The sequence below is a fragment of the Heterodontus francisci genome, chromosome 25 (assembly GCF_036365525.1).
Source record: "Heterodontus francisci isolate sHetFra1 chromosome 25, sHetFra1.hap1, whole genome shotgun sequence".
Lineage (NCBI taxonomy): Eukaryota > Metazoa > Chordata > Chondrichthyes > Heterodontiformes > Heterodontidae > Heterodontus > Heterodontus francisci.
Genome location: NC_090395.1, coordinates 51989642 through 52016439, shown reverse-complemented (window position 1 = coordinate 52016439; position 26798 = coordinate 51989642).

The window sequence follows — 26798 nt, the reverse complement described above, 5'->3', positions numbered from 1 at the left end:
AGAAAGGTCCCAGGACGGATTACAATCATCGTTTTTACTTAGTGGAACTTCTAAGGTTGACATAGTAGGTAGTTAAAATTGCATTGGAGTCCTACGTTTTTTCAGAGGACCATAATTTGCATAGATTGATGAGTTTCTGCCTGATTCAGGCAGGTGCCTTGGCAGCCCAGTGGAAGGTTGTTGAAATATGATGATAGAACAGTAACAGGGTGGTAAATCTACAACCTCCATTTAAACTCCACCACCCTGTTTACAAGGCGGAAGTTAAAATCTAATCCTCGGTCTCAACATAAACCCTCCTAATCAGTATTAATTGATTTTAAAATTCTCATCCCTATGTTCAAATCCCTCCATAGCCTCACCCCTCCTGACCTCTGTAACCTGCTCTGGGCCTACAACCCTCCAAGATCTCTGCACTCCTCCAATTTTGGCTTTGCGCATCTTCGATTTCCTTTGCTCCACCATTAGAGGCTGCGACTTCAGCTGCCTGGGTCCTAAGCTCTGTAATTCGCTCCATAAGCCTCTCTGTTCCTTTACCACTGTCTCTGGCTTTAATTTTTGCTTAAAACCTACCTTTTTGACCAAGTTTTTGGGCACCTGTTAGCATCTCTGTATGTGGTTCAGTGTCAGATTTTGCTGTGTAGTGACTTGGGACGTTTTATTACGTTAAAGGTGCTACATAAATGCAAGTTGTTGTTGTTGCATTTGGGTGGCACAGTGGCGCAGTGGTTAGCACCGCAGCCTTACAGCTCCAGGGACCCGGATTCAATTCTGGGTACTGCCTGTGTGGAGTTTGCAAGTTCTCCCTGTGCCTGCGTGGGTTTTCTCCGGGTGCTTTGGTTTCGTCCCACAAGCCAAAAGACTTGCAGGGTGGTAGGTAAATTGGCCATTATAAATTGTCACTAGTATAGGTAGATGGTAGGGAAATATAGGGACAGGTGGGGATGTGGTAGGAATATGGGATTAGTGTAGGATTAGTATAAATGGGTGGTTGATGGTCGGCACAGTCTCGGTGGGCCGAAGGGCCTTTTTCAGTGCTGTATCTCTAATCTAAAAAAAAACATAACTTGCAAGAGTCAACTTGTGAGAATGAACAGAAAGCGATCAAATTGAATGAATTATTCAGAAGTTTCAAGTTACCGATTGTTTCTAAGTTAAACGTGGTCTATATTGGTAGCCGTAGCTGTGGCAAGCCGATCAGTGGTTGCACCTAATCTAATCAATTCTGCTTCAAAGTTATAATTCTGACTTTTGTTTCAGAAGTAATTGGCTGGAGGTGGTCTGGTCTTTCACTGTAACTATTAGAGATAAGAATCTGAGGGACACCTCAGTACTATATAAAATTGATCAGTCCTATTGTAAATAGATACCTCTATCACAAGGACACAAAGGAATTGGCCATTACTCTGAACTGAAAAGGACCTGGGTTCCTTATCTTTTTCTTTAAACTTGCATTTAACCCAATTCATTAGTCATCAACAGGACATTAAGGATGAATAAACATTTCAGTTTTAACAAAAATCAGAAGTTCAAGATATGCTAAGGTTATAATTATCTTGGTCATTATACACAACAATCAAAACATTTTTTTAAAGACGTGATCATCCCAAGCAACATTATAATAATGTCTCTGTTACGTTATATTTTCAGCGATACCTATGCTACAAAAACATACTTTCTCATTAAAAGAACCACCTGGTACTAACATACATATACTAGGGAATCCCAAGTTCAATCCCTGATCTACATTGAGTGAACTGATCATATTTGGGATGTTGATAGTACAGTGTTACCTCAACTCCCTTAAACCATGGAGGGGGACACTGGAAATAAAATGAATCCAATGACATTTGTGGCCAAGAAACTCGACTGTCAGTTGTAAGGGCAGTATTGGTGGTTGCAAGCAGCACATGGCATATGTTTCTGGGATGTAAAGGTAACGTGGCAAGAGTGGATTTTCTATCCGTTATAGATCCCGCCTTATTTTCAGTCCATTTATATCTATAAAAGGCGGGTGATCCACTTCACTACATTACTGCCCAGGCAGTGAAGCCAAAAATCTGTCCCTACATATTTTCAAAAAGTTAAACTTATGTATAAGGCTAGTATTATCTCCTGTTATATCTCACAGGGGTCCATTTTTAACTTGCCACCCAGGCGTATAATTGGCATTGCAGTTCAGTTGCAATGATAATCAGTGGAAATAAAAATCAGACACTTTTTATAATGGAGGTCAGATCTGCAATGCCAGTCTTATGCCCAGGAGGCAAGCTTAAAATATATCCTATAGTTTTTATGTACGTTAAGGTAGGGAACTTAGGGATAACTAAACCCATTTTAGAAGTGATAATCAGTTTTACACTTGTAAAGTATGTGCAAGATAATTTCTCAATTAATTCAGTTTAAGCTAATTGTGCATACAATGAAGTGCTATAAAAATAGTAACGTTTAAAATTTAATACATGTAAATTCTTGTGGAATGTCTTCAGGGCAAAATTGACAAGAAGAGGATAAGATGAAACCATAGCAACCATCCAAATGCCTCCTGTAAACAGTCAAGATTTTGACCCTTTTTAGGTTCATGTTGAGTACTGTATTGTTTCTGGCTTTAATTAAGCTTCAGAATGCAGTTCTAGGAATTTTAAGTTACTCGAAAGTTTAAAATGATTTCCATCCCTTTTGTAAACAAAGTTGGTGTGTGTTTAACTTTCTCATTCCTTCCCTTCCTGTGAGTACAGTTGAGCCTTGGTATGAAGCAGTAAGAGTCTGTGATATTTAAAATATTTAAAATAGAAGCTTGCAGCAATTTGAATCCGAGTATGTCCATTTTGAGAAAGGAAAAAATGCACTACATATAATTGGACTTGCATGACTACGAATGATGCAAATTATCCTAGAGATTAATAATGTCCTTAATTGGTTCAGCTCACCACTCAAAATGTCTACATCAATGATGGTCCCATTCCAGAATTTCCTAATTCACTACATCACTGCTGACCAATAAGGTGTGATCATTTATTCAGTAAATTGTTCTCAAAATCATCGAAATAACCAATTTAAAAGACCATGACTGAGTTGTCCCAGAATATACTGGGGCCACTGCTGTTTGTCATTTTTATAAGTGACCTGGAAGAGGGTGTAGAAGGGTGGGTTAGTAAATTTGCAGATGACACTAAGGTCGGTGGAGTTGTGGATAGTGCCAAAGGATGTTGTAGGGTACAGAGGGACATAGATAGGCTGCAGAGCTGGGCTGAGAGATGGCAAATGGAGTTTCATGCGGAAAAGTGCGAGGTGCTTCACTTTGGAAGGAGTAACAGGAATGCAGAGTACTGGGCTAATGGGAAGATTCTTGGTAGTGTAGATGAACAGAGAGATCTTGGTGTCCAGGTGCATAAATCCCTGAAGGTTGCTACCCAGGTTAATAGGGCTGTTAAGAAGGCATATGGTGTGTTAGCTTTTATTAGTAGGGGGATCGCGTTTCGGAGCCACGAGGTCATGCTGCAGCTGTACAAAACTCTGGTGAGACCGCACCTTGAGTATTGCGTGCAGTTCTGGTCACCGCATTATAGGAAGGATGTGGAAGCTATGGAAAGGGTGCAGAGGAGATTTACTAGGATGTTGGCTGGTATGGAGGGAAGGTCTTATGAGGAAAGGCTGAGGGACTTGAGGTTGTTTTCGTTGGAGAGAAGGAGGAGGAGAGGTGACTTAATAGAGACATAAAAGATAATCAGAGGGTTAGATAGGGTGGATAGTGAGCGTCTTTTTCCTCGGATGGTGATGGCAAACACGAGGGGACATAGCTTCAAGTTGAGGGGTGATAGATATAGGACAGATGTGAGAGGTAGTTTCTTTACTCAGAGAGTAGTAAGGGCGTGGAACGCCTTGCCTGCAGCAGTAGTAGATTCGCCAACTTTAAGGGCATTTAAGTGGTCATTGGATAGACATATGGATGAAAATGGAATAGTGTAGGTCAGATGGTTTCACAGGTCGGCGCAACATCGAGGGCCGAAGGGCCTGTACTGCGCTGTAATGTTCTAAAATATATATATATACCTTAGGTGGACATGGAATGTTTGAAATAAAGAGTTTCCAACAGTAACAACAGCAAAACAACATAATTTACATTGTTAATTTAGAGCTGTGCATACCTGAAAACAAAAGAACATAAGAAATAGGAACAGGAGTAGGCCATTGGGCCGTCCGTGCCTGCTCCACCATTCAATAAGATCGTGGCTGATCTGATTGTGGCCATAAGTCCACTTTCCAGCCTGCCCTCCTATAATCCTTTACTCCCTTGTCAATCAAAAATCTGTTTAACACAGCCTTGAACAAATTCAATGACCCAGCCGCCACTGTTTGCTGGAGAAGAGAATTCCAAACACTAACGATCCTCAGAGAGAAGAAATTCCTCCTCATCTCCATCTTAAATGGGAGACCCCTTAATTTGAAATTATGCCCCTTAGTTCTGGATTCCCCCATGAGGAAAAACATCCTCTCAGCATCTACCCTGTCAAGCCCCCTCAGAATCTTTTATGTTTCATATAACCTCTCAATTTTCTAAACTCCAATAAATATCGCCCAAACTGCTCAACCTTTCCTCATAAGACAATCCCCTCATCCTAGGGATTAGCCTAGTGAAAAATGATATGATGATGCCAATACAAATAAAATGAATGTTTATTTTGTTTTATATTCTTACCTTCAGGTAGGAAATTAAATATAAGAGCTGCAAAGTGAACAAGTTACAATGCTGCCTGTACTAATCCTGACAGTTTATGCCAGCAGCTTGTGAAGGACATCACGACTAAACTCTATTTACCAGAAGAATCCACTAACTGTAGATAATGGGAGGTGTTTAGATTTGTACTTTTGAGGGGAAAAAATGCTTAATTAATCCTTTGCAGCAGAAAGTAATGGCTTAAGAAAAATCAAACAAATTATTCTCACATCTGTTTGGAAATTGGATTTCCTGTTGTTCACCCAGTTCAAAAAGGTATTGGAAAAGGTGCCAACTAGGCTGGTCCATCATATTGTAGGAAGTCATGACAATGCACATTAAATAGATCTTAAGTATACAATAAAATATCCTGCTGTTCAGTACTGAATAAGTGTCCTTCATGATCCCTTCCAAGTATGAAAACTAGTCGAGTTATAGTTCCTCAAACAGTGCAGACGAACTGTATTGCTGTATGATTTGGGAGTACCTTTGAACTTTGAAAACTTTCCGATATCACGTTAATGAATAAACACGTGGAGGTCAACAAGAAATACGTACTTCACATTAAAGAGTATTTCATATCCAGGAACATTCTCTTTAATTGTGTGGCTTGTTCACATATTACAGCCCATGACTATTATTGGAATGATCAGGAGAAGAATCATGTCTGTTAGTTAATTGATATTGGGAAGCTACTTCTCATTATAACTGCACATGTAAATTTACATTGATTGTTAAATCATTGGTTTAAGGTGTGTTTGGGTATTGCTTTCTACTCAACTGTTAATTGGTAATTCAAAAAGGGAACAATAATAGCGAACAAATTATAGTTTTCAGGTTACCTTTAATTGTTAAGGCAAAAAGAATTATAAGCCTACTCCATCTTTATAATAGTAAAATTCCGGATGCATTTCAGATAATTTGTAACATTTTAATTATCACCGAGCAGCATAATACAATCAATTTATATCATTCAGGTGCAGGCACAAAATGTGAAATGTATTTTTGAAAAATAATTATTGTAAGTTATATAGGCCTTACCATGTTGTTTGAATCTCAAATCATTTCAGATGATTGATAACTTTTTGAAGTGCAGTGACACATACTTTTTTATTCATTCATGGGGTGTAGGCATCGCTGGCTAGGCCAGCATTTATTGCCTATCCCTAATTGCCCTTGAAAAGGTGGTGGTGAGCTGCCTTCTTGAACCGCTGCAGTCCATGTGGTGTAGGTACGGCAACAGTGTTGTTAGGAAGGGAGTTCCAGGATTTTGACCCAGCGACAGTGAAGGAACGGTGATATAGTTCCAAGTCAGGATGGTCTGTGGCTTGGAGGGAAACTTGCAGGTGGCGGTGTTCCCATGCATCTGCTGTCCTTGTCCTTCTAAGTGGTAGAGATCACGGATTTGGAAGATACTGTCTAAGGAGCCTTGGTGATTTGCTGCAGTGCATCTTGTAGATGGTACACACTGCTGCCACTGTGCATCGGTGGTGAAGGAAGTAAATGTTGAAGGTGGTGGATGGGGTGCCAATCAAGTCAACTGCTTTGTCCTGGATGGTGTCAAGCTTCTTGAGTGTTGTTGGATCTGCAGCCATCCAGGCAAGTGGAGAGTATTCCATCACACTCCTGACTTGTGCCTTGTAGACGGTGGACAGGCATTGGAGAGTCAGGAGGTGAGTTACTCACTGCAGGATTCCCAGCCTCTGACTTACTCTTGTAGCCACAGTATTTATGTGGTTGGTCCATTTCAGTTTCTGGTCAATGGCAATCCCCAGGATGTTGATAGTGGGCAAACATCACCAGAATTGTGCACCAGCAATGTCCCATAAGGTTATATGATGTGAACAACTTAAAGTATGAGTATTTGCACCTCATTTATTTGTAACATCACCTCCATTATTGTATGTCCCTTACAGCTGAATCTGTTCCATTTTCACTAGTTATTGTATATTAATAACAGATACCTGCACAGGAATGAGATTTGTACATGCTTTATTTGCGTAAAGTTGGGTTTGTAACTTTTCCAGCATGGCTAGATGTTCCCTGAGGTTATTAGAAGGTCTGTGCACTCTAACAGTTTTGAATGCACATTGCTGGCCTGTATTTGCAGTCTGAAAATTCAGCTAGAGCTAAAATGGCAGATCCAGCCTTGGTGCCTATGAAGGCACCTCACTGTCGAGCACTAAGCAAAATGGGAGCCCTTATACCTCCAATGCACTACTGTCACTGTTTACATTTTGCAGAAGGTAACTTATGCATCCTGTTCCTCCCTTCACTCCATTGTTGGCAGGTGTGCCCTCAGCCATCTAGGACCTACACCTGAATTTTCTGCCTTAACCTTTCTGTCCCTCAACGCCCTCTTTATGACCCTCCTTAAAGCTTACCTTTTTGACCAAGCATTCGGTCACCAGTCCTAATATCACCTTCTTTGGCTTAGCATCCAGTTTTGCCTGATTCTGCTTCTGTGAAGCGCCTTTGGATGTTTTTTCTATGTTAAAGGTGCTATATGATAGCAAGTGGTTATTGTTCTAAGTGGGATATCATAAACACTTTTCATTCAGTTGAATTGCTCGAACTATGTCAGTTAATGCTCTGAACTTAGTATATTTTAATAATTTGTTTCTGCCATCCCAAATACCTCCAGGACTCAGAAGTACTGAAAGTGTAGCCTTCTAGAAAGAAAGATTTGTATTTATATTTCTATATTTATATTTATTTTAACAGCCATAGAACAAGGTGCTGAAAACGTATAAACCATCAGCTTGGTCCCAAGGGTCAGCTTGGTGTTATCCCATGCGTGTTTCGCGAGTTGGCCAAAGGTGGTAGCTGCTTTCCTTATGATTGTATCGAGCTCTGCATCAAGGGACAGATTGTCTGTCACCGTGGACCCAAGGTAGCAGAATTTGCTAACCAATTCCAGTGGGGTGTTATTTAATGTGATCGGGGCAGAAATGCAACTCCTTGTCCCATAACCATGGTTTTCTTGATGCTGATAGTCAAGGAAAACAAGTTACAGGCATGAGAGAGACAATCCATGAGTCTTTGCAGCTGAGTTTCCGTGTAAGCGACTAGCACAGCATCATCAGGGTAGAGGAGCTCTCTGATCAGGACATGGTGTGTTTTTGTCTTCGCTTTCAGCCTTGATAGATTGTAGAGCTTGCCGTCTGACCTAGTGTGCAAGTAGATTCCTTCCATATCTGCAGAGAAGGCAAAGGTCAGGAGCATGGAGAAGAAGATTCCAAACAGAGTGGGGGCTAGGACTCAACCCTGTTTCACTCCATTCTTCACTCTGAAACTGTCGGAAATGGAGCCATCAAACTGTACAGTGCAGTGCATGTTGTCATGGAAGGAGTAGATGAGACTGAGGAGCTTCGGTGGACAGACAATTTTTCCCAAAATCTTGTACAGCCTTGCTCTGTTGATAGTGTCAAATGCCTTTGTGAGATCTACGCAAGTAAGGTAAATGGCTATATTTTGTTCCCTACACTTCTCTTGCAGCTGGCGTATGGAGAAGATCGTGTCCACAATAGATCTGCCGGCACAGAGACCACATTGTGCTTCTGGGTACACTTCGTCTGCAAGTAAATTGAGTCTTTTAAGTATGACCCTAGCAAAGACCTTCCCTGTGATGCTAAAGAGTGAGATGCCTCTGTAGCTGTTGCAGTCTCTTCTCACTTTTGTTTTTATATAGTGTCATGGTTTTGGCATCATGCATCTCCTGTGGAACAGAGCCTACTTTCCAGCAGTGAAGGAGAAGGTCATAAAGGTGTGGCAATAGATGGGACTTTCCGTGTTTGAGCAGTTCAGATGGGATTCTGTCCTTGGCGTGGGTCTTACTATGCGCTAGGCAGTCTATGGCCTTCTCGAGCTCCAGTGATGAGGGTTCTTCATCCTACTCATCCATGACAGGAAGTTGCAGGAGAGTGTCAAGCACAGTCTGGAAGATGTCCGACTCATGGCTGTGAAACATGGGTGACTTACAGCTACTAGGAAAAGAAGCTCAATAATTTCTATCTTGGCTGTCTGTGCCTCACTATGGGTATATCCTGGCAGGACAAGATCACAAATGCAGCAGTCCTGTCAAAGGGAAAACTCCCAAGTGTTTTAGCACTAATCAAACAGAGGCGGCTTTGGTGGATCGGACACATCCGCAGAATGGAAGACAGTTGCATACCTAAGGACCTTCTGTATGGTGAGGTAGCCAGGGCCAGATGACCAATAGAGTACCCAAAGCTCCGCTTTGAAGGATGTTTGCAAGCATGACATGAAGGCCCTAAATGTGGACTATCGCACCTGGGAGTCACTAGCTGGTGAAGGAGGGAAAGGGTGACGCATACTGTGGACTGGTGTGCACTACCACAATGACCAGGCGCCAATGCCGAAAACAACAACGCACAGCATCACTTGGCAGCTTCACATGAGGCACTTGTGACAGAACCTGCCTCTCAAGGATTGGCCTTCACAGTTATCAACAAAGGTGCACCAAGAGAAGACACCCCATCAAAATGGATTGTTTGCTGTGTGTCCATCATCTTTCATAGATGGAAGGATGACAACCATTTATTTTAAAATCAATAGTTTGGAAAAAAATTAACCATGTCCAGAATTTCTAACACAAAAGCAATATACTGGAAATCTGAAATAAAAACAGAAAATTTCGAAATGCTGAAAGGTCACAGACCTGAACCATTAACTTTGTTTCTTTCTCCATAGATGCTGCCAGACCTGTTCAGCACTTCCAGCATTTTCTGTTTCTATTTCAGAAATTCTAACTTCAACCATTTTCAAAAACACATTTTCCGAAGAGTGGGTAAGCCCTTTGATTAAAGAACTGGAAATATTGGGATGCATTTCATGTTTCTATACTTTGGACTGAGATATGGATTAATATCAAAAATAAACTTAGTTTAACATTCTTACATTATCATAATTTATGCCACACCTGTGGAATAAATTAAATGCTGCTGATAAGCAGTACGGTAGAGAATTGATTGCACTTGTGACTGTGCAAATAATTCAGCTCTTTTCACTGCTGGATATATTCATGGGATTATTCTTCATGGCCTTTAAGTTCCAACTTATGAATTGAATCACAGTCATTTACATTACAGAATAACTTCAAGTGAAATATGCCCTATATTCTTTTTAATATTAGTGGGTGTACCAACAAATGGTGTTGTGTTTGTGATCTTAAACTTTAGGTCACGCTGACTGCCACCGTGACTAAAAAGGGCCTTCAGACTTTAAGCTGGTATCCTTAGTTGAACAGGTCTATTAAGGCTATATAATAACAGCCCAGAGTTAAAAGCATTCAAGCCTTAGACTATGCTTGTGCTGTGAAAGTACATGTCTCATGACAACTGACTAACACTACACACTTGAGTTATTTTTAGCCTGCATTCCATGAATTTGGAACAACTTCAATAGCCAAGTAACCATGTCTCAGACCGACATGAATGTAAACAGAATTGTGCCCAAAATTGTTTGTCTGAAGTCGCTTTATCAAATGGAGCTTCATGCATTTTCTTGACGTCAGAAAAGCAGAATGCTGTCCAAATTGTTTTGTCGCAAGGTTTTACAAAAATAGACTAAACTTTTCTGGAATAAAGTTGATCTTAGAAATAAATCTGACTATATAAAAAGAAAGTTGCAACAAAATAATAGGTTTTAGTGCAGTTTAAATATTGTAATTAAAGGGAAATTATTTTAGAAAATTATAAGTTTGAATAGTTTATCCACAAATAAAACATTTTGTCAGAATACTTGAACCTCACGTTCAGGGAAAAATACAGACTTTGACATTTCATTCTACTTTTAAATACCAATCATTTGCCTTCCTGAAGAGTGTTCAGGTTAGGATGGCATCAATATGTCCAGCTTGCATTGTGTAACTGTGCTGTGTAAGTTTTCTCTTGTTGGATTTGTTCCTGGGTTAGATCATGACGTAAACTTCTAAAACGCCTAGCTAGTAACTCCCCATCTTTGTGCACCTTGTGTGTACAGCTGTCCCAATCCACCACTGATCTCAGTTGGCCTTAGGAAAATCTTAGATATTTTTAAAAAGCCTATTTTCAACAATGCATGTTTCAGTGAGTTTTCACATTGACGTGCCCTTATTGAACTAAGTAAACATGCCTCATTAGCTTTTCCTGGAAAGTTTTTAACTTTGTCTGATTGATATGCATTAAATATGTTGGTGTGACATCTCTACAGCATGTAAACACTTTGAAGTACTACAGATGTGTTCAAATTGGTCCAATGTAGATAGATTAGGAAAGATCCAAATTTGGATCAATTTGGACCAGTTTAACATCTGATGCAGCTGTGCTTTGTATTTGATAGTAATTCGTCTGTCTCCCCATACAGTGACTGTGGTGACTCTGGTGGATCATGTCAGTGAATGTTGAATGTTGACTTTGCACAGATGAAAATCTTCGCACATATCAACCTGCTGCTCCGAGTTTTCGACTGAAGAGCAGCAGAATGCTATAATGTACAAATGTCCATCTGCCCACACTCTCACTTGGGAAACTATGTGTGGTATAAAGTATCGAAAAAGTGGAAGAAAGTAATTCAAAATTTGGAGAATTAATAAGAAAAGATGGTGCACATCTACAGCTGCTATGTTTTCCTTTCTATGGATGGCCATCTGTGTGTGTTGGTAGTTTAGTTAAAGTACATTCATTTTTGCAGCTTGTTCAGTGGTAGTTGTCTATTTAATTCAATGGCGTATTAGTAATGGCTGTGCAACTGGTTCCATGTCAAGTTCCTGCTTCCAGAATGATTTGTTAAAATTGCTCCACAGCTGAAATCAAAATTACTTTGAATACTCACTCCTATGCAGTATGTTCGGAGCTCATGTATGCAGCTTGAGACCACTCATACTTTAAAGTTCAACAATGTGTCGTTGCTGTATACCAGAGTGTTCTGAGCAAATTCATGTAGAATCGCCAAGAATGCCATACGTCGGTTTAAATTGCACCATACTGATTTTCTGGAATGGGTCATCTTGGTGCGGATACAGTAGATAGTGGAATGTGAACTTCCAAAATACAGTTTTCAAGTCTTTAACATTATCTTCACGCCAACTATGATGAATATAAATAATTTTCAGTTTCATAATTGCCATAGTAAAATAACATTCCATTTCTGATTGTGCCATCTTCTATTCTGCTGCTGATAGTCATATTAAACTGTCTTGTGAGACACACTGTCATGTCAACCAAATCCCTTTAAAGAAGGCCTGTATAAACATTTTTCATTGCATCAAAAAAAGACATCAGCTTTAAAGTAAAATACCATTACATTGAAATCTAAAGTAATCTTTCCCGTTGTAGCCTTGCAAATGCTTTCACTATAAAGTGATTAATAATATTCATCAGGAACAAACATACTCCACTTATGACATGCAACTGTAGTTTTAAAGACCTTGTGGTTTTGGAAAATCTAGGCTCGGTCAGTGTGAACTGCAGCCTGAACCTCAGCAGGCAGGCAGGGAGATAACAAATTCCAGTCATATAACTGTTAATACAAAAACCAGCAAGATAAAGAACACTTGTATCAATTGAAATACAAAGTACCATGTAAAATGTGGGAATTACCACTTTTTTCGGGATTTCAAAAGTATATTTTATAATCAATTCAGGCCCGATCATGCAAAAACAATTCCACTTTATCTAATTGTTTCCATTAAAGGATATTCCCTCTGGAAAAATATACAAATATTAAATAAATACTGAAGATCTTCTGTCCTTATAAAGCTCTGTGAAGGACTCTGAATAGCATCTTTGCATTTATTTTAACCTGCTTTAAAAATGCATTAAAATATATTTCCCTTAATGAGCTTTCATTTCATAAATCTAAATTTGTGAGTTTCTCGTCCCCAGGCACAAAGAAAATATAAAGCTAACTGAAACATGATGATTTCATTGCTGAATTGTGCCTCAGAGGTGTATTCAATTGGAACATCATGGAAGCACTTACCTCTAGGTGGATGCATTGAAAATGGGGTTCTTCAGCATAAAGTTAGAATTTGTGGTATTTAAATAAAGCAAGTGCTACAAAGACTGCAGTTATTTAAGAGTGGTAACTTCAGAAACAGAATTTGAGGTTTGTTTCCAAATTGCTACAACAGCATCTGTAAAGGTAGATTTTGCTGTGAAATTAATGGTGAGAGTAATAGCGCTCATCATGATTTATACAGAAATCAGATAGCAACTTCTGCATATCTGCAGTCAAACGTGAAAATAGGCAAGCTGCTATCCGAGATGTGCCACCCCTTTGTAAGCTGCACAAAAACATCTTGCTATCTGGCTCCCCATTCAAAGGTTTTGAATGGAATGACGTTCCTATACTGATGTCATAGAAATGGGGCTGAATTTTCACCTTGGGGGCAGGAAACAGGAGTCCCAAACCTACCCCTGAGAGGAAACAGTCACTCTTTGAAATTTTGACCAGGGCACTTTCTTAATTGGCATGGGGACAGATTCCCTGTCCAATTAAGGGCGGTGGGTGGGCTCTTGAAGCTGGAGGGACAATTATAGGCCTTCCAGCTTGAGAGGAGCAGCAGCCTGCAATAGAGGGTAAGTAACTGAGCGTGTGCTTCAATATATACTCACCCTTTCACCAATTTTTTTGAAAAGTTTAATTAAGAAGCAGAAAAGCAGCCAGGCCATCACTGTGGTGTGCAAAGGGTTGGGGGAATCCTTCAACAGGATGGCCTTTGGTTGCGCCCACACCGAGGCAGGCAGGGAGGGCCTGTAGGCCTGCCTGGAGTACTGGACCCCCAGCCTGTCCCTGGGTGCCTGCCTCTAGGTAGTTAAACTGCTCCCCCGTTGCAACAGGAAAATAGAGGCCGACTGGAAGATCCCAGTTGGTCTCCTTTACCCATGCTTACCAAGGCTCTTAATAAGCCTAATTGGCTACCCACATTATAGGGGCGAGTAGCCCTGCCGGCTCCAAAGCTGCCTCGGCAAAAATGGCTGACACCGGGAAAGGGGTTTTGAAAACGACATGCCTATATTTTCGGGCCCTGTCCACCTCCGTTCCCAACTTCGGCAGGGCCCAAAGAATCTGCCCATGGACTAACCTCCATAACACAGAACGTTAAGTTCAAAACATTCCAGTCTGAGTATCCTTTTAAATTAACACCAAACAACCTCTCTGGCTCTGAAAATTAACTTTTGTAAGTGTGGAATCTCATTCCTTTAGCTTTTAAGTATTGTTAGAGATTTTTTTAAAAATGTGAATGAATTTATCTCTCTTATTCCAATTTTTTTTTCTCTATTTCACTTACTTGTACTTGATTTGACATTGAATTAAATATTCTAACTTTCACTTCCTGGTTCAGACTGTGCTTTGCTTGTTAACAATTATTCAAATTAATTGGGTAAGTTGATACACAGTTGCTTACCCTGTTCACTCAGGTCCCATACACCCTGTCGAGGACACTGTGGCACTTGGATGTCCTGCTAACAGCAACATCTATAGGAAATCTATGGTCAAGTGCAAGGAACACGAACACCGGGTGCCTTTCATTCATCACTCATGGCAAAATCTGACTCAACTGGCGGAATCTTCTCTACTTCAAAAATTTTCAGGTATTGGGAATATTTGCAGGCAGCCCGAATGGGAGAGGTAGGAGATGCTGAAGCAGATGGAAAGCACAAGGGCCCCTCAAAATGGAAATACTGTTGAAAAAAAAAGTAATTAATAAAAATGAAGGCCCAGAGCCATTAAAACCATCAGAAGAATGCTTTTGGCTACAGCTATGCCCACTTTAGCCCTGTGGCTCAATGATAGCTGCATAGACAGCAGCCTCCAATGTCCTCCCGCCATGAGGCTACCTCCAATGCACTGCTGGCCTCCTGACACAGTGCGGCGCCCAAGTGCCTTTCGTAAGATTGCACTGCTGTGCATAATTAAAGGCTAAATGCTCTTATAGATACCTTGATTGGCTACCCCTTGTGGGATAGGTGGGCAGCCCGTGCCGCAGGGAACCCACCTCCGGGAAAATCTCCTGGAGGCAGGAACACATCTGGGAGTGAACCTGACATGGCTCGGTCCAATTTTCCATGCCTCCTCCTGCCTCCGAAGCTGCCTCCACAGGGCTGGGAAGATTCCATCTGATGGGCTGCATTTTACCAGCTCTCCAACATCAGGAGTCGTGGCAGGGGGGCCCGGAACATTCTTCCAGGAGAGGCCCGCCATGACCCCCGCGCTGGGAAGGCCCCGATGCATTTTACCACCGGCAGCAAGGCCTCGGAGGCACACCCACCTCCCCCCGCTCAGCAGCAGGGCCTTCATTTTAATATTAAAATCAAATTTACTAAATGCAAATGACCTTATGTTAACCCGATGGCCGTACGGATGTCTGTGGCGTGACACTGGTGGGGAGGGGGAGGACTGAAATTTTCAGGACGGTGGTGGTGGGGCAGGGGGCGTGGTGCACAGTGAACACCATTCCAATTGGTCGTTGGGGATAGTCGGAAGGGGTTGAGGGTCAAAGGTGCTGATGTTGGGGGGGGTGAAAGTTCGGCATAGCAAAAGGTGTTTTTTTTGGGGGATAGGTCACTTTATTTATTGTATAGTCAGTGGGGTTTGGGGTGGGGTGGGGTGGGAGAGGGGTTTCCAAGTTACATTTAAATTTAATTTCCACTTTTAATTGCAGCGACGCCTTTAAATATTACAATTGAAGCCCTTTAAAAATGGTGCCGGTGCCTGCGCGATGTTGCCGGACGCCATTGCCAGGGATGGAGCGGTCACCCCCTCTACGTCAACGGGGGCAGCCGTTCCACCCTCTCCATTCAAATGAACCTCCGCGTGAAATATTGCGGGCGCTGAGCAGCGGACAAGTCACGCGTGCGCCTTGCCTTCTTTCAAGCTTGCCGCAGAGAACAGCTGCGAGCTTATAAAATGGCTGATGTTGCTAAGCAGCTCCCAATGACATGTTACCTAAAAATGATTTTCGGTAATTGGCTCTGTTTCCTCTGAGTAAGCAAGTCAAGGGTTCCAGTCCTGCTGTAGAAGCTGAGTACAGTGCTATAGGTGTCATCGACCTCAAGGTGCCATAGATTGTACCCACATTGACTTGTATGCTGCCCATCACCAACCTGGCATCTTTGCGAACAGAAAGGGATTACACTCCCTCAATTATCCTGTGCAATCCTCTGTGATACAACAACAACGTTATATTTATATAGTGCCTTTAATGTAATAAAATGTCCTGAGGCGCTTCACAGGAGCAGTATGAAACAAAATATCACACCAAACCACAAAAGGAAATATTAGGTCAGTTGACAAAAAGCTTGGTCAAAAAGATAGGTTTTAAGGAGCGTCTTAAAGGAGGAAAGCCAGGTAAAGAGACAAAGAGGTGTAGGGAGGGTATTCCAAGACTTAGGGCCTAGGGAACTGAAGGCATGGCCACCAATGGTGGTGCGATTAAAATCAGGGGTGCTCAACAAGCTAGAATTAGAGGAGTGAAGATATCCTGGAGGGTTGTGGAACTGGAGGAGATTACAGAGATAGGGAGGGGTCAGGCTATGGAGGGATTTGAAAACATGGATGAGAATTTTAAAATAAATACATTGCTTAATTGGAGCTAATGTAGATCAGAGAGCACAGGGGTGATAGGTGAACAGGATTGCGAGCTAAGACATGGGCATCAGAGTTTTGGATGACCTCAAGTTTAGAGAGAGTAAAATGTAGGACACCAGCCAGGAGTGCATTGAAATAGTTAAGGCTGGAGGTAACAAAGGCATGAATGAGGGTTTCAGCAGCAGATGAGCTGAGATGGAGCGATGTTGGGCAATTATTTTTTATTCATTCACTGGATGTGGGCGTCACTGGCCAGGCCAGCATTTATTGCCCATCCCTAATTGCCCTTGAGAAAGTGGTGGTGAGACGCCTTCTTGAACCGCTGTAATCCATCTGGGGGTAAGTACACCAACAGTGCTGTTAGGAAGGGAATTCCAGGATTTTGGCCCAGCAACAGTGAAGGAACAGCGATATAATTTCAAGTTAGGATGGTGTGTGGCTTGGAGGGGAACTTGTAGGTGGTGATATTCCCATTTAGGCAAGTGGAGAGTATTCCATCACACCCCTGACTTGTGCCTTGTAGATAGTGGACAGGCATTAGGGAGACTGGAGGTGAGTTACTCGCCACAGGATTCCTAGCCTCTGACCTGCTCTTGTAGCTATGGTATTTATATGGCTACTCCAGTTCAGTTTCTGGTCGATGGTAGCCCCTAGGATGTTGATAGTGGGGGATTCAGTGATGTTAATGCCATTGAATGTCAAGGGGAGATGGTTAGATTCTGTCTTGTTGGAGATGGTCATTGCCTGGCACAAATGTTACTTGCCACTTATCAACTAGCTTAAAAAAAACTAGTCTAATGATGGCCATGAAACCATTGCCGATTGTTGTAAAAACCCATCTGGTTCACTAATGTCCTTTAGGGAAGGAAATCTGCTGTCCTTACCTGGTCTGGCCTACATGTGACTCCAGACCCACCGCAATGTGGTTGACTCTGACATGCCCTCTGAAATGGCCTAGCAAGCCACTCGGTTAGGGCAATTAGGGATGGGCAATAAATGCTGGCCTGGCCAGCGATGCCCATATCCCATGAATGAATTAAAAAAAACCAAGCCTGGATATTGTCCAGGTCTTGCTGCATTTCTACACAGACTGCTTCAGTATCTGAGGAGTCGCGAATGGTGTTGAACATTGTACAATCATCAGCAAACATCCCCACTTCTGACCTTATGATGAAAGAAAGGTCATTGACGAAGCAGCTGAAGATGGTTGGGCCTAGGACACTACCCTGAGGAACTCCTGCAGTGATGTCCTGGAACTGAGATGATTGACCTCCAACAAACACAACATCTTCCTTTGTGCTAGGTATGACTCCAATCAGCAGAGAGTTTTCCCCGATTCCCATTGACTCCAGTTTTGTTCGGGCTCCTTGATGCCATACACAAATGCTGCCTTGATGTCAAGGGCAGTCACTCTCACCTCACCTCTGGAGTTCAGCTCTTTTGTCCATGTTTGAACCAAGGCTGTAATGAGGTCAGGTGCTGAGTGGCCCTTGGCGGAACCCAAACTGAGCGTCACTGAGCAGGTTATTGCTCAGCAAGTGCTGCTTGATAGCACTGTCGACAATACCTTCCATCACTTTACTGATGATTGAGTAGGCTGATGGGGCAGTAATTGACTGGGTTGGATTTGTCCAGCTTTTTGTGCATAGGACATACCTGGGCAATTTTCCACATTGCCGGGTAGATTCCAGTGTTATCGCTGTACTGGAACAAGTTGGCTAGGGCGCAGCAAGTTCTGGAGCACAGCTGATCAGTACTATTGCCTGAATGTTGTCCGGGCCCATAGCCTTTGCAGTATCCAATACCTTCAGTCGTTACTTGATATCACGCGCAGTGAATCGAATTGGCTGAAGACTGGCATCTGTGATGCTGGGGACTTCAGGAGGAGGCAGAGATGGATCATCCAGTCGGCACTTCTGGCTGAAGATTGTTGCAAATGCTTCAACCTTATCTTTCACACTGATCTGCTGTGCTCTCCCGTCACTGAGGATGGGAATATTTGTGCAGCCACCTCCTCCAGTTAGTTGTTTAATTGTCCACCACCATTCACGACTGGATGTGGCAGGACTGCAGATCTTAGATCTGATCCGTTGGTTGTGGGATCGCTTAGCTCAGTCTATCGCATGCTGTTACGCAGTTTGGCACCCAAGTAGTCCTGGGTTGTAGTCTCACCAGGTTGACACCTCATGTTGAGGTATGCCTGGTGCTGTTCCTGGCATGCCTTCCTGCACTCTTCATTGAACCAGGGTTGGTCACCTGGCTTGATGGTAATGGTAGAGTGGGGGATCTGTTGGGCCATGAGGTTACAGATTGTGGTTGAGTACTATTCTACTGTTGCTGATGGCTCACAGTGGCTCATGGATGCCCAGCTTTGCTTTGCTAGATCTGTTTGAAATCCATCCTGTTTAGCACGGTGGTAGTGCCACACAACACGATGGACGGTATCCTCAATGTGAAGACAGGATCTTGTCTCCACAAGGACTGTGCAGTGGTCACCCCTATCAATACTGCCATGGACAGATGCATCTGCGACAGGTAGATTGGTGAGAACAAGGTCAAGTATGTTTTCCCCTCTTGTTGGTTCCCTCACCACCTGCCACAGACCCAATCTAGCAGCATGTCCTTTAGGACTCGGCCAGCTTGGTCAGTAGTGCTGCTACCAAGCCTCTCTTTGTGGTGACATTGAAGTTCCCCACCCAAAGTAAAGGCCTGCTACCCAACCCGAACCTGACGGGACCTGACGACATGTGTCGGGTTCGGGTTGAGCCGGACACACAGTTGGTAAGTATTAAAAATTAAAAAAAAACTTAGCTGAGCTGGGAGTCCAGGACGAAACTGAGTCTGTGCAGTGAGCAAGTGACATAATCACGCATGCGCTGCAGCTTCGTGGAGCTTCCCAGTCGACAGGTAAGTAAAGGCATGGTCGGGTCGGGCTCGTGTCGAAATTGGAGGGACTTGGGCTCGGGTCCGCTGTGGATCGGTCAGGTTTTTTTCCCCGACCTGAGCAGTACATTCTGCACTCTTGCCAACCTCAGTGTTTCCTCCAAGTGCTGTTCAAGATGGAGGAGTACTCATTCATCAGCTGATAGGGGGCACTTGGTGGTAATCAGCAGGAGGTTCCCTTGCCCATGTTTGACCTACTGCCAGGAGACTTCATGGGGTCTGGAATCAATGTTGAGAACTCCCTGCCATCTGTATACCACAGTACACCACCTCTGCAGGGACAGTGATGGCAGTATCTGGGACATTGTAAGATATGATTTGGTAAGTATGACTATGTCAGGCTGTTGCTTGACTAGTCTGTGGGACAGCTCTCCCAACTTTGGTACAAGGCCCTAGACGTTAGCAAGGAGGACTTTACAGAGTTGACAGGAGTGCATTTGCCATTGTCAGTGCCTCAGTTGATCCATCTGGTTTCATTCCTTATTGACTTTGTATTGATTTGATACAACTGAGAGGCTTACTAGGCCATTTCAGAGGGGCAGTTAATAGTCAACCACATTGTTGTGGTCTGAAGTCACACGGAGGCAGGGCCAGATGGGATCTTATAACAATCAACAATGGTTTCATGGCCATTCCAGACTGTGGTGGGATTTGAACCCATGTCACCAGAGCAATATCCTGGCGCTCTGGGTTACTAGTCCACTGACAATACCATTAAACCACCACCTCCCCACATATTAGAGTCATAGAGGGATACAGCACTGAAACAGGCCCTTCGGCCCACCGAGTCTATGCCGACCATCAACCACCCATTTATACTAATCCTATATTCCCTACCACATCCCCACCTTCCCTCAATTCTCCTACCACCTACCTGCACTAGGAGCAATTTATAATGGCCAATTTACCTATCAACCTGCAAGTCTTTGGCTGTAGGAGGAAACCAGAGCACCTGGCGGAAACCCGCATGGTCACAGGGAGAACTTGCAAACTCCACACAGGCAGTGCCCAGAACCAAACCCAGGTCACCGGAGCTGTGAGGCTGCAGTGCTAACCACTGCACCACTGTGCCGTATTATAAAGGTGGAATTAGGCAGTCTTAGTGATGGAGCGAATATGAGGTCAGAAACTCATCTCAGGGTCAAATGTGACCCCAAGGTTACAAACAGACTGGCTTAATCTCAGACTGTTGCCAAAGAGATGGATGTAGTCAGTAGCAAGGGAACGGAGTTTGGAGTGGGGACCAAAAACAATAACATCAGTCTTCCGAATATTTAATTGGAGGAAATTTCTGCTTGTTTTGATGTTGGATTAGTAATCTAATAATTTAGCAACAGTAGAGGAGTTGAGCGAGGTGGTGGTGAGGTGTCATCAGCATACATATGAAAACTAACACTGTGCTTTCAGATTATGTTACCGAGGGACAGCATGTAGGAGGAGGCCAGGATAGATCATTGGAAGACACCAAAGGTAACGGTGTGGGAGCAGGAAGAGAAGCCATTGCAAGTGATTCTCTGGCTACGATTAGAAAGACAAGAATGGAACCATTTGAGAGCAGTCTCACAGAGCTGAATGACAGTGGAAAGGTGTTGGAGGAGGATGGTGTTGTCAATTGTGTTGAAGGCTGCAGACAGGTTAAGAAGGACGAGGAGGGAAAGTTTACCTTTGTCACAGTCACATAGGATGTTATTTGTGACTTTGATAAGAGACGTTTCAGGACTGTGGCAGAGGTGGAAACCTGATTGGAGGGATTCAAACATGGAGTTCAGGGAAAGATGGGAATGGATTTGGGAGACTACAACACATTCAAGGACTTAAGAGAGGAAAGGGAGGTTGCAGATGGGACAGTAGTTTGCAAGAATGATGTGTCGGGTTCGGGTTGAGCCGGACACACAGTTGGTAAGTATTAAAAATTAAAAAAAAACTTAGCTGAGCTGGGAGTCCAGGACGAAACTGAGTCTGTGCAGTGAGCAAGTGACATAATCACGCATGCGCTGCAGCTTCGTGGAGCTTCCCAGTCGACAGGTAAGTAAAGGCATGGTCGGGTCGGGCTCGTGTCGAAATTGGAGGGACTTGGGCTCGGGTCCGCTGTGGATCGGTCAGGTTTTTTTCCCCGACCTGAGCAGTACATTCTGCACCCTTGCCAACCTCAGTGTTTCCTCCAAGTGCTGTTCAAGATGGAGGAGTACTCATTCATCAGCTGATAGGGGGCACTTGGTGGTAATCAGCAGGAGGTTCCCTTGCCCATGTTTGACCTACTGCCAGGAGACTTCATGGGGTCTGGAATCAATGTTGAGAACTCCCTGCCATCTGTATACCACAGTACACCACCTCTGCAGGGACAGTGATGGCAGTATCTGGGACATTGTAAGATATGATTTGGTAAGTATGACTATGTCAGGCTGTTGCTTGACTAGTCTGTGGGACAGCTCTCCCAACTTTGGTACAAGGCCCTAGACGTTAGCAAGGAGGACTTTACAGAGTTGACAGGAGTGCATTTGCCATTGTCAGTGCCTCAGTTGATCCATCTGGTTTCATTCCTTATTGACTTTGTATTGATTTGATACAACTGAGAGGCTTACTAGGCCATTTCAGAGGGGCAGTTAATAGTCAACCACATTGTTGTGGTCTGAAGTCACACGGAGGCAGGGCCAGATGGGATCTTATAACAATCAACAATGGTTTCATGGCCATTCCAGACTGTGGTGGGATTTGAACCCATGTCACCAGAGCAATATCCTGGCGCTCTGGGTTACTAGTCCACTGACAATACCATTAAACCACCACCTCCCCACATATTAGAGTCATAGAGGGATACAGCACTGAAACAGGCCCTTCGGCCCACCGAGTCTATGCCGACCATCAACCACCCATTTATACTAATCCTATATTCCCTACCACATCCCCACCTTCCCTCAATTCTCCTACCACCTACCTGCACTAGGAGCAATTTATAATGGCCAATTTACCTATCAACCTGCAAGTCTTTGGCTGTAGGAGGAAACCAGAGCACCTGGCGGAAACCCGCATGGTCACAGGGAGAACTTGCAAACTCCACACAGGCAGTGCCCAGAACCAAACCCAGGTCACCGGAGCTGTGAGGCTGCAGTGCTAACCACTGCACCACTGTGCCGTATTATAAAGGTGGAATTAGGCAGTCTTAGTGATGGAGCGAATATGAGGTCAGAAACTCATCTCAGGGTCAAATGTGACCCCAAGGTTACAAACAGACTGGCTTAATCTCAGACTGTTGCCAAAGAGATGGATGTAGTCAGTAGCAAGGGAACGGAGTTTGGAGTGGGGACCAAAAACAATAACATCAGTCTTCCGAATATTTAATTGGAGGAAATTTCTGCTTGTTTTGATGTTGGATTAGTAATCTAATAATTTAGCAACAGTAGAGGAGTTGAGCGAGGTGGTGGTGAGGTGTCATCAGCATACATATGAAAACTAACACTGTGCTTTCAGATTATGTTACCGAGGGACAGCATGTAGGAGGAGGCCAGGATAGATCATTGGAAGACACCAAAGGTAACGGTGTGGGAGCAGGAAGAGAAGCCATTGCAAGTGATTCTCTGGCTACGATTAGAAAGACAAGAATGGAACCATTTGAGAGCAGTCTCACAGAGCTGAATGACAGTGGAAAGGTGTTGGAGGAGGATGGTGTTGTCAATTGTGTTGAAGGCTGCAGACAGGTTAAGAAGGACGAGGAGGGAAAGTTTACCTTTGTCACAGTCACATAGGATGTTATTTGTGACTTTGATAAGAGACGTTTCAGGACTGTGGCAGAGGTGGAAACCTGATTGGAGGGATTCAAACATGGAGTTCAGGGAAAGATGGGAATGGATTTGGGAGACTACAACACATTCAAGGACTTAAGAGAGGAAAGGGAGGTTGCAGATGGGACAGTAGTTTGCAAGAATGATGGGGTCAAGGGTATTTTTTGAAGAGAAGAGTGATGATGGCAGTTTTAAAGGCAGCAGGGATACAGTTCAATCAAGCCCTCAAGTTACAGGCTGGCTACAAGAGGAAATGTGCTATCACCTTCAGATAGCTCATGACACCTGTCAGGAACCTGGGCAAAGATGTAGATCTGGCCTCCAATGAGAGCCATGCTGCCACAAGAAACCTTATTGAGAAGACAGTCAGCATGCTCAACACTCTTCTGCTGCCCGGACCATTCCGGAGGAGCTTTACAGTACCACTGAGTGGGTGTCCAGACTTGCGGTTGTCTGCTGCATGCTCCACAACTTTGCCATCATGAAGGACCAGCTCTTACCACGGCCGGGGCCACAAGAACTGCAACGCGAGGAACAGCAGGAACAAGAGAAGGAAAAACTGCAGGTGTAAATTTGACCAACAGTTCCTCGAGCTGCCAGAGCTCTCATGCAGACGTTCATCAAAGAGCACATCACATGAACCATCCCTCCCATCCCAACACATCAAGAGTCCTGCAATCTTATCCACCACCATTCTCTCAACCACCATCTGGTTAGCCTTATGGGTCTTTCCCCCACTTCACTACAAATGTAAACACCAACACCAAATCCAGACAAAATACAAACTTATCAAACAAATAGTATCAAGGTCTGTAATAACAAAAATAATTACGATTCACCTTTGTGCAAGCTTTTAGTGCCTGTCTTGTGTGCTAGTTTTCCTATCCCAGTGCTCCATGGAGTGTTTGTCCTCTGGCAATAGCTTGAGAGTGGGAAGGCTGCTGAGCTTCCACATAGGACTCTTCAGATGGCCATGGTGGATGGCCTCAAGCAGCTCTGGGCTGTGAGTTTCTGGCTACAGACTACAACATCCCAACGTGGGCCTGGACCATCTGGTCCAACTGACTGGGTTGTACTAACAAAGGCAGTGGCAGAGTGTTAATGGAACAACAGGCATGCTATAATCCTGAGATAGACCAGCAGGTTCTTCTCCCATGGAGCATAGGCCACTATCCTGGATCTCCCGTGAGAGAAAAATGCAGGACTGATTTAAAATTTTGAAAGCTCTGGCCCCCAGAATCAGGATGGTAACCAACTGAACAGCATTTAAAGCTGTCAGCAGAGGCCTCATCATGTTGGGCATCTTTGCCATGTTCATGGAATTGATCGCTTGTTCCATGTTGGACACAATGGTCTCTGTGCTCTGCATGACACCTTAGACACAAGTTGGAGTTGGATTCCTTCATGCTCTGAGCCATTGTGACAAATTTGCTGGCATGGTGTCCAGCGTGAATAGCACTTCATGGTATATGTCTATCAGCCTTCTTCTTAGCCTTGGCCCTCGAAGTCAGCATCTGCGTCTTCTGCAGCAGAGCTACTATGTGATCTTGTGCTCTGCCAAGCTGGCACATGTGGCATTCTGCTCCCTGCCCTAGCTCCTGCACACTTGTACCCGCTGATTCTCAATGTGAAGATACCTCCTCTAGCCTAGCGAGTAAAGTACCCATGGTACCAGTGTCAGAACTGATGCTTGTTAGATCAAGTGGCAATGCATCTTTCGGAAGGCGAGCTCCTCTTACCCCACTAGCAGAGATGCAGCCACATTATTCGCCCCTGGAAAAAAGAGAGGCACAAAGATTAGCTTTTAGTGTGATGGCACAGCAGAGGAAGAAGTCACTGACGAAAGCACTTGCAGTTTATCATGCGGAGTCTGTGAGGTGAGATAGAAGTAAGAGGAGAAAAAGAGAATTTGTCAAGAAACCTGCCAGCATTGCTCTCATCAAACACTCTATTGACCACTATGGTTCCAGTTCATTTATGATGATGGAACTGTAATGTTGACTTGGGATAATATTGCAAAATTATCATAAGACCATTGGAAGGAATATAAAATGTCTTTTGGGACCTCAGACATGCTAAACAATTTGCAATGTCACAAGTTGCACCTAAGATATTCCCTAGTTTATTTAATTTCCAGAGGGGGATAAATATCCCCCAAGAGCCGAAAGTTCAGGCAAGATTCTCCCTTGGCCACAGGAGGCAGTTTTACCTAAGGTTCTTTTCCTCCCTAGGGCCAAAAATAACCTACATTGGATGAAAGAGGGTTTAATTTTTATCTTAGTTCATGATAAATTTTCAGACATAGAGTCGTAGAGCATAGAAACAGGCCCTTCAGCCCACCGCATCCATGCCAACCATAATGCCTATCTATACTAATCCCACCTGCCTGCATTAATTCCATATCCCTCTATGCCTTGCTCATTCAAGTACCTGTCAAGATGCCTCTTAAATGTTGCTACTGTTCCTGCCTCCACCACCTCCTCAGGCAGCTCATTCCAGATACCCACTATTCTTTGTGTGAAAAATTTACCCCTTTGATCCCCTTTAAACCTCCTCCCACTCACTTTAAATCTATGCCCTCTAGTTTTAGTCACCCCTACATCAGCCAGGGTGACAAAAATTGGTGTCATCAGCATTCGAAGGCAATGAAAATGCTTAGCAAGACTTCACACGCCTGATCATGCAAGTGATTCTTGCTGAAAGTATCCAATTCTGGACATTGAAGGAGGGAGATTTTTTTCCGTTTGATATGTGGAACCTTAAGCAGTCTGGAAAGATTTCCTATGTTCACTATTTCTAGAGGGGGGGAAAAGAGATACTTGCTCACCTATAGCGCTTTTCACACCCATCTCAAAACCTTTGAAGTATAGTCACTGCTAAATGTAGGAAATACAGCACTCCCTTATACTGCACTTAGAGCATTCACCTTGACTTCTGTGCTCAAAGCCTGGAGTAGGACTTGAACCCAGAACCTCACAACATAGGGACAAAAAGCTCTTCAACTGAGCCACAGCTGGAAAGTGCTTGCAATCTTACCAGAAACAGCAGTTAGTGGAAACCTTCCCTCCAGCTGTACAGTTGAGTACTCCATCACTTGCTACTTCCGCTCACCAAATTATCAACAGAATCCCTGCAGAATATTTTTATCGGCTTAATTTCTCTTTCAAGAGTTCGGTAAAAATAATGGCATAGCTGTTTTGGAAACCCTGTAACATGAGATCAGACATATTTAGTGAAATAATAAAACATTGTTGCAGGAGCTTTCATATTCACATTTTTAGCATTCCTTTCCTGAAGGTGCTAGCCCTTGCTGGAGTCCAGTTTCACTGGTGTAAACAGCTGCTCTACTACAACACCCAAGTGGGCAATCTTCAAGTGTGAGCCCTGGCAGTGACTGTTAGCAAGGTTATTTGACTGTAGAGGACATTGTACCCAAAGATTGCCTGTGCTGAATTTAATGTCCATACAGGCACATTTTCCAGCAGGGGTGACTAGATAGTGATCAGGAGTGGGAACTCTGGCTGATGTTTCCCAGCTCTCTACTGGTAGAACACTGAGGTCAATTGTAGTGCTACAACTCACATTGCTATATTCAACACAGAATAGAAACTGGGGCTTTTGAGGTTGAATGATTTACTGCAACAGCAAGTGGTACCTTCTCATACGCAGCATCAGTGTGGCTGTTCATAGACAATGTCCTGGCAATTAGCCAAGAAATTACCTTGAGCAGGATGAATGAGCAATATGAATGCTTAATGAAGTGT